The sequence below is a fragment of the Leptonychotes weddellii genome, unplaced genomic scaffold (assembly GCF_054177405.1).
Source record: "Leptonychotes weddellii isolate Sample4059 unplaced genomic scaffold, ASM5417740v2 HiC_scaffold_7947, whole genome shotgun sequence".
NCBI classification, from domain to species: Eukaryota; Metazoa; Chordata; class Mammalia; order Carnivora; family Phocidae; genus Leptonychotes; species Leptonychotes weddellii.
Window position 1 is genome coordinate 1 of NW_028049897.1, and position 9,074 is coordinate 9,074.

The window sequence follows — 9,074 nt, forward strand, 5'->3', positions numbered from 1 at the left end:
CCCAACCTCTAATCCTCAATGGAGTTGCCTCTTAGCTCACACACAAACCCTGTTTCCTTCTACACGTACAAGTCTCTGTGACTTGGCCCACGATCTACCTGGAATGCCAAAATTTGCATTTGCTCACTTATTTTTGGTCTTACCCTTGGCGCCTCTCTAGTTTTCATTCTGCCATTCCAATTTGAGAAATATTTTCTATTAACACCAAGTGAGATTCAAATGAAATATTTAAAGCCTGCAGACTCAACAAAAGGTAAAATGGGCTCTCCATACTTATCTATATGGAAAATGGATAGGATGATATTTATATTTGCAAACACTTAGTATTCGAGCTTTAGGCCTAAGCAGTGGTGAGAGAGGCGGTACTTAGAGGCAAAAAAGTGTTCCTTCCCTTACAGAGATACTTAATTTAATCCCACTGTGTTTCTCCCTTACAGGATGAAAACATAATGCGCTCCATGCAGCTCTTTGAAAATGTGATTTAACTTGTTAAATGCATCCTCAATCAAAAAGACAAATGTGAACTACTCTACCACACTTAAAGTTGGAGCTACCACTCTTAGCATAGATTGCTCAGCTTTACACTGAGGCATATTATGCAAACAAGCTTTGTTTTCCCCAAAAGATCTGAGTTTTCCAGTTACAAATTTGCATCCTTTTCATAATGCCACTGAGTTCATGGGATGTTCTAAGTCATTTCATACCCTGCGACTATTCAAAAGTAATAGAATCTGGCATATAGATTTATTGATTCTTTAGCCATGGGATTATTGAGCTTTCACATTATCAGTAATTTTAAAATATCAGTGTTTTTTGCTACTCAACTGGATGTATTCAGCCCCAGGATTTTAAATGGTTTTCTAAAATATTGGCATCTGCATTTAATTTCCAGAAATTAATTTTCATGTTTGTATGCTAGAATTCCATTTATACACTAAGTAAACAAAACAAGATTACTATAACTAAAAAACAAACAAACACACAGTTCCAATTTCTATGGATTTGCCACCTTCTGTTAAAGACATTCATTTATCTGGCATTTTTTATAACATGAAACAAATTAGTTCATCACCAGATGTCAGCATATGCCTAATAAAGCTTATTTAATAAGCATTTCTTAATTTTTCATAATACATATTACAGCCAAGGCCTACATGATGTATATAATTTTGGATTTGTCCAATTCTACAGATTGACTGTTTTCTATTGTGTCATTAAGTGGAGGTCCAAGAAGGTGTGGAACAAAGCAAGGATGTTTATAGGCATATGCAAAGGGTCAAGATATCTGCCCTCCAGTACATGGTTATTATTAATGCCAAGTAATTTCTAACAGCATTGAAGGCCTATTCTGCCCCCTTTCCCTTGACTCCTTCAAGGTACCTTTCTTTTACATGCCATTCAGGGCCAAAGAGACCTGGACTACCCCAATGCCTACAGGGAACCAAGAGCAAGCAGAATTCACTTTAAAACCATCAGTGAGTCCATTCTATCAAGAACTACCATACCAAAACCTCACTGAAAATGAAAATAAATGCCAAGCAATTCATCTGGACTGTATTATGATTTTGCTCATCATAAAACTCCAATAATTCAGATTCTTTTTAATGATCATAAGCCAAAATTGTAAAGTTGCCACAACACTACTAAGGATACACACACCCTCCCTGTTTTGCAGAAATCTCATAAAGACCAAGAGGCTACAGTAGGAGGAAATTTGCAACTGTCTTTGCAACAATAAATCAGGTATCTATTCTGGTGTAGAGATAGGATGTTGAAAGCTGCCCTGCTATCACCAGTGTAGAAATTAAGAGTAGTACAATACATGTACACTGAAATTTGCCATCGCGTGTTTGTGTAAACTCAATGTGCATTTTGTATTTCAAAAAGAAAAAATAAAAGCAAATAAAATGTTTATAACTCTACTGTCTATGTTATAGGTATTTATTCCAACAAATTTTATAAGTACTAGATTAAAAATATTGTTTTTCTTACGGCATTGTAGGATTGTACATATCTTTGCCTTAGGGTGGTGCTAAGTACAATGAAGAAAAGTAAAAGCAATGCCTGTGGGCAGGCACACATTTTAGCTAATAGGATCTGAGGATGTGACAGGTGAGTAGAGACCTAAGAAAAGAATATCCCAGATAGGAGGACCAGGAAGGACAAGAACTCTGAGGGACGCATGGGCATTTCTGCAATTATGATTCTTCAGAAATTACTTGTACTCTTTTAAATTCCAGCTGTGAGACTGTATCTGAAATGAGAATTACAAAGAGGTCATTCCACATATTTGAGGGATGGAGCAAGGAAGGTATTCTTCAGTGGTGCTGAGATATATATAATATGGCTGTTCCCCCAAATAAAAGAGTGACCGCTGATCTCCGTCCCTCCAAAAGTATGTCTGCTTTGGATTTGGTGTGACTACTCATGTCCCTATGGCCTCCCTTCTTGCCCATAGGATGGAAAATCTTATTCCTGTTTCCTCTTTCTCACTCTATTCCTCTCTCTTGTAGAATGATCCAGGTTCAGCTTCTATAATGTCATCACTGAGAACTATGCCTGTAAAGTAGGTTTTAAAAGCTTTTTAAATTAAATTAATTGTTAAACATAAGCAAACACAACAAAATCTCTGGGTACATTTTAAGAGTTTTAAGATTTTAATTTCTGAATACCTTCATGAAATGAGTATCAGACTATGGGTTACAAAAATAACATTTACTTAAATATAATTAAATATAATTAACACCTAAAGTTCAGGTAGTTTTAATGAGTTGTAATAAATAACATATTTACAAAAGAATTTACACATTTTAAAAAATGTCTTAAACTAGAATACTCTGGTATGAAATTCTTCCAAGTATTCTATATCATAAAATACATATTTACAGACAATAATTAACAGTGAATTCACAAATGTCTGTCCACTACTCTAAATTTCCATAGCCTTGATAAATATAAAACCCAAGAAATGACAAAATATTTAAAAATAAGTGCATAGCTACAAACTGATTGTGAAAGGGATACTATAAATAAAAGGCACTGGAAAATAAATACAAACACATCTATTATAAACCCAATAATGGTTGTTTGCACCAAACTGTAAAAATATGAAAAACCAACCCCACAAAATTGTACTATCATAGAACTGTTTTTAATAGCTTTCCATCATTGACCATTCTTTTTTTTGTTGATGAATAACTTTTACTATGATTCAGTGGAACTGTGTATACTCATCTTAATATAGGAAATAATGAATGGTGACTGTGATTGACAAAAGAATAAACGGAAGTGAATCTGAAAAGGTTCCCTAGGTACCCATGGACAGCATTTAACACCTGTCACCAGGGAGTAACAAGATTTTTGTGGGCTCCCTTCTTCAACAGCATATGGAGCAGTATGTTGGAATTTTAGATTTGATGATGATAAGGCTTCCCTGTCAACAGAAAAAAAATTAGCTTCATTAGTATTGTGTAGGGTTCCCCTGATAGGTATTACATCTATAAGAGCATGCCTAAAAAAGTATCTGAAACTCAAAACAAACAAAATGGAATGAGAACAAAATGATGGAAGGAGAAGTGGTACTTTTTTGTGAGTTGAGTAAAATATAGGTTGTATAGGTTGTCTCTTACTAATGTTTTAAAAAAATATTTAATTAGAGAAGTAGTTAGGAACCAGATCACCAGTATATGAATCCAGCTTCTGTCAGTCACTTCACTGTCAAATCTGGGTCTAATTATTTCTGAGCCTCAGTTTCTAGATCTTTAAAAGGGGATAATAACAAAATCTACCCCTGAGAGCTGCAGTGAGGATTCAATGACTTTCATGTCCAAAAAGTACTCAACTGAGGGGCGCATGGGTGGCTCAGTTGGTTAAGCATCTGCCTTCGGCTCAGGTCATGATCTCAGGGTACTGGGATCAAGCAGGTGTGGGGCTCCCTGCTCAGCGGGGAGCCTGCTCGTCCCTCTCCCTCTGCCCCTAGCCACCACTCATTCTCTTTGTCTCTCTCTCAAATAATTAAATAAAATCTTTTAATAAATTAATAAATAAAAATAAAAAGTACTCAATTGAGTCCCTGACATGTAATCACTTCCCACGTGCTCAATCAAGATTGGGGTGTGTCCAAGTATGTACCTTTTCCAAGACAGATGTGCCTATGACTTAGGATGAAAATTATATCAAGGTAAGAGTGAACTGACTACTATTTAAGGCAGGTAGTAAACTGATCAGTTTTAAGAAAATGACACTGTGCCTGGAGCTGACTTTCCTGTCTTCCCAGAGGCTGAGTGTCTCCATCATTGGTGGACACACAAGCCCCAAGGAATGAGAAACTGCAATACTGAGAAGACTCTTTTAAAGACTCATCTCTATTTATTTTAAAAAAGAGAAAGATATATAGACATTTAAGTTTTTAGTAGAGAAAAAAGGGCATTTGTTAATTTCATGAGGGATTACAGAGTACCAAAAGCAAGCATAATGGTCATTAGGCCACCAGAAAGTGTGATCAATTATTTTATTAATGGTGCGCCAACAGAAAATCTCTGATCAAATATTATTATTAAATTATTAAAATATCATGTAAGACATTAGATGAACAAGAAGAGAAAAAGACTGAAGGAATAAGCAATACTTAACTTCAAAATGTTTTTAATTCTGTCTGTATTAGCAGGATTCAAAACTAATGAGACTGAGTGGCAGTAAGAGTAACTCCCTTGCTAGCTAACCCTGTGGCCCTGGGCTGGAGATCGACATCCCTCTGTGTTCCCCTCTAAATCTCAGAATGCAATTTCTGAAGTTTATTTACTTGAAGACTATGCCCTCCTCTGCACATTCACCCTTGGAATCTAACATGTTGGGCCTGTCCCTTTTCTCTTGCCCCATTCCACAGAATGTGTGAAAATATCCTGGGGAGAGTTTCAGATTGAAAGCTGTGCCATCAATATTTAGCATCTATTTACTTGCATTTCACAATGACAAATTATTTTGCATTCCAATTCTCAGAAGCGCATTTGCAAGCAAAAAGAATTTCCTTTCTGCTGAGAGACACTGGATTGGCTGGGGGATGGTTGTGTACATTTCAACAAGGTGTCTGAATGCTAATTCTCCACACAACAAAGAAATCTGTTATCTAGTGGTCTAGGGACTTACTTCTTCCTCCTAAACTTTATTCTAGGCATTCCTCATGGAAAGAATATAATGTATCTTTTTTTTTTTTTTAAAGATTTTATTTATTTATTTGAGAGAGAGAGAGAGCACATGAGAAGGGGGAGGATCAGAGGGAGAGGCAGACTCCCTGCTGAGCAGGGAGCCCGATGCGGGACTCAATCCTGGGACTCCAGGACTGTGACCTGAGCCGAAGGCAGTCGCTTAACCAACTGAGCCACCCAGGCACCCAAGAATATAATGTATCTTAACAGTGACCGGAATTGGTCAAATTAGGTAATCTAGACAAAGCTTAAACTAATACAACTGCCATTTTAAAATTGTATATGATCACACAAATTATTTTCTATATAATTCCTTTAGAAAGTACCTCCGATGAAACTAAGTTCTTCAGTGTTAAAATAATCACATGCAAGCCTATCATTAAGATCTGATTAAATGTAATCTCTAAAACAAGGTAGAATCACTGCTTTACAGAAATACTTCCAAGACTAGATTATGTGAACACTTCTTTAAACGATGAAAATTCAATTAACTTAGTTATTTGACACCACACAGATACTAATGAGAGCTCCCCCATTCTTGCACATTCCTACAAGTCAGAACACTCGGATTCATTCTTGCGTGTGTATGTGTGTGCATACACGTGTTCCTGAACATGTGCACTTCCAGACATGGTATCACAGCCATCTGGAAATCTCATTTAATCTTGGAAGATGGGAAATTTGTAAATTTTTTAGACAAAAAAGATGGCAAATGAAAGAAAAAAAAAGTACATTCTTCAATGAGCTCTTTTATATTAATCCTTTTGTTTTCTGAACTTTCCTATGGTCTAGGCAAAAACATCCAAAATAAAAAAAATTGCAAATCCTCACCACATGGAGTGTCGTATAGAAAGCACAGAGAAAGTGTAGGGGCCCAGCATTTACACAGTCTGGTCTGAATCCCAATGCTTACAAACTGTACACCTATGCAAGACAGAAACTCCGAGCTCTCAAATGAAAATAATATCAACTCCACATGATTACTTGTGGCTGAAATAATACACGTTATACAATTTTGTAGTGTAAAAGTAAAAAAAAATAAGACAAGGAATAATGTTTTACTTACATTTCCACCATGCTGCTCTAGCTTCTGTAAAGCACTGGTGATTGGCTCTTTGAATTTCTTATCCCTCAGTCTCTTGGAAAGCTTTTAAAGTAAGATTGGGAGAATGAAATGATTTGAAAAGTAACAATATTCACCATAGGCATAAGTAAAACTTCACTAAAAAGTATGCTAACTAGAAATAAAACCACTGAGACCTTTCTGTATAGAAGTATTTATTAATATATTATTATATTATAATATTAAATATACTATTTAATATGTTTTAGACACCAAGGCTTCTTTTAGAAAATATCTCGTTGAAACTTATATATATTAGACACCATATATTTGTTAAAAGAGAATTCATATTATTTCTTTCAAATTGTACAAATCCTGTAAAACCTGCTACAGTATGGTATCCAGAGTACGTTTTCTATGAAACTGCGTACTTTTCCATTTTGTATTTTGCAAGAGCACTTGGAGGACCATGATGGAAAGCGAAGCCTCTTAAAACACATGTGTTTCCTATAGTGTAAGAAAGGGAAGAGACAAAAAGGAGAGAGCATTCACATGAACAACTCTGTAACAGTGACAGTTAGGACATTCAGACTACAAACCACAAGACCACCTGTCCCTAGGCATGGCTTGAATGGGCTTCAGGTAGAAAGGTGGAAGTCTGACTGAAAAGGGAGAGCACAAGGTGAGGGAGGATAGAATCATAGGAACAAAGAGGGAAAAACAGCAACTGAGATCATCAGGCACAACCTATAATACTGTTCTCCCACCAAATGTCTACGTTACTCAACTCCCCCACTAAACATTTCAGCCTAGAGCAGGACGTGCTCATGGCTCCACTTTCTGGGAATATAAATGAAGCCCAGGCAAGAATTAGTCAGTGATCAAATACTTATACGGGCCTGTCCTAGACTTGGTTTCTGGTTCTTCCTCTTCACACGGATGGAAGAAACCCAGGACTGCTTCCCACCACTGAGCATTGAGTAGCAATCCCTTCAGTCAGGTCAATGAAGATGAGGGAGGGTCAGAAAAATCCCCAAAAGAAAAAAAATGTGATGGGGCACCTGGGTGGCTCAGTCGTTAAGCGTCTGCCTTTGGCTCAGGTCATGATCCCAGGGTCCTGGGATTGAGCCCTGCATCAGGATCCCTGCTCTGCGGGAAGTCTGCTTCTCCCTCTCCCACTCCCCCTGCTTGTGTTCCCTCTCTCACTGTGTCTCTGTCAGATAAATAAAATCTTAAAAAAAAAAGAGAAAAAAAGAAAAAAATGTGAGAAAAGCAACTCTAAATGAGAGGACAGGTAGCCCTGTGGATGGACAAGAAAAAGTGCCTCTTGGGACACCTGGGGGACTTGGTCAGTTGGGCTTCTGACTCTTGATCTCAGCTCAGGTCTTGAACTCAGGGTCATGAGTTCAAGCCCCTCATTGGGCTCCATGCTGGACATGCAGCTTACTTGGAAAAAAAAAAAAAAGAAAAGAAAAGAGAAGAGAAGAGAAAAGAAAAAAGAAAAAGTGCCTCTTGCAAAATCAGATCTCTGGTTTGCTTTCTGTAGACCCCATTACCTGGGAGCAGTGGCTTATGGGCAGATACATGAAGCACCACCTCCAGGATCACCTGATATACTCATTCAAAAATTACAGATTCTAGAGTCCTACCCGATACTTACTTAACCAGAATCTCAGGGCAAAGGCCTAGCTTCTGCATTTTTATCAAGATTCCCAGGTGATTTATTTCCTCTTTCCCACAGGGTCAGTAGAAGTTGAGTTGAAGCTACGAAAGGATTTGACTTATTTTGAATATGAGTGAAATGATTTGTATATGGGCTCAGTAACTGGTTTTGAAATTCTTTTTCTAGTCAAGGAAACCCTTCAAATAACATCTAATGCAGAGGTCTATAAACAAAAAATATGTAAATCAAAATGGAGTCTTTCTGGCTAAGAGGGGTAAGTGAGGTAAGGAGGGAGTACCAAAGCACCTCAATGGATCCTCAGGGGTGCCTGTTTCATGGTGGTGTGTAGCTAACAGACCAAGATTTAATCCCACATGGCCTATTGCCGAGGGTCTCTCTTCTATGGAATCCAACCGGCATACAAAGGCCAGTGTGGTATCCAGATCCTCCCCAAAGTGTTGACACTCCAGGAAGGTGAAAGGCCCCTTTAAGTCAGTCCGGTGTAAGAAAAAGCAGGGTTCTGGGGAGGAATGTGAGCGACCAAACATTAATGCTACTCCCCCAGAAAAATTAAAACAAACAAACTTACGTAGTTTAGTTGTTAAACTGGCCTTTATCTTTCTGCACTGGTGGGTGGGACTGGGAGGCTATTTAGGAAACAGAGGTTCTTGGCCTCGCTCAACTTCGAGTGCGGGGAAGGATCCAGCGTGATTCCTTTTCTCTGCATATCACATCCCCTTCACCTCATTCCAACCTTCTCAGTGGATATCCTTGCTACTTATTTCTCCAAAAAACAAAAACCGATCTCCACAAGGGCAGAGGGCATATCGTTTTTTGTTCAGCATTATAGTCCCAGTGCCTATAGCATAATACTTGGCACAAAACGGGAGGGCAGAGGGCAACAGATTGTTGATTGTCTGACTGGAGCAATCAATCTAAAATGAGTCATTTTAGGGCGCCTGGGTGGCTCAGTCGGTTAAGCGACTGCCTTCGGCTCAGGTCATGATCCTGGAGTCCCGGGATCGAGTCCCGCATCGGGCTCCCTGCTCGGCAGCGAGTCTGCTTCTCCCTCTGACCCTCCTCCCTCTCATGCTCTCTGTCTCTCATTGTCTCTCTCGCAAATAAATAAAGTCTTAAAAAAAAA

The 9,074-nt window shown here is 38.2% G+C and overlaps 1 long non-coding RNA gene across 2 annotated transcripts; it reads right to left on the reverse strand.

Moving 5' to 3' along the window:
- Positions 1-14: 14 nt before the first annotated feature.
- On the reverse strand, positions 15-9,043 carry LOC145719878 (uncharacterized). Of its 2 annotated transcripts, XR_014142659.1 has the most exons (3): positions 6,271-8,990; positions 2,494-3,433; positions 15-2,254 (listed from the first exon to the last, which is right to left on the reverse strand). It is a non-coding gene; the product is annotated as an uncharacterized LOC145719878 (long non-coding RNA). The 2 variants fall into 2 exon arrangements; XR_014142658.1 differs by lacking the exon at positions 15-2,254 and having other exon boundaries at positions 3,130-3,433; positions 6,271-9,043.
- Positions 9,044-9,074: the final 31 nt, after the last annotated feature.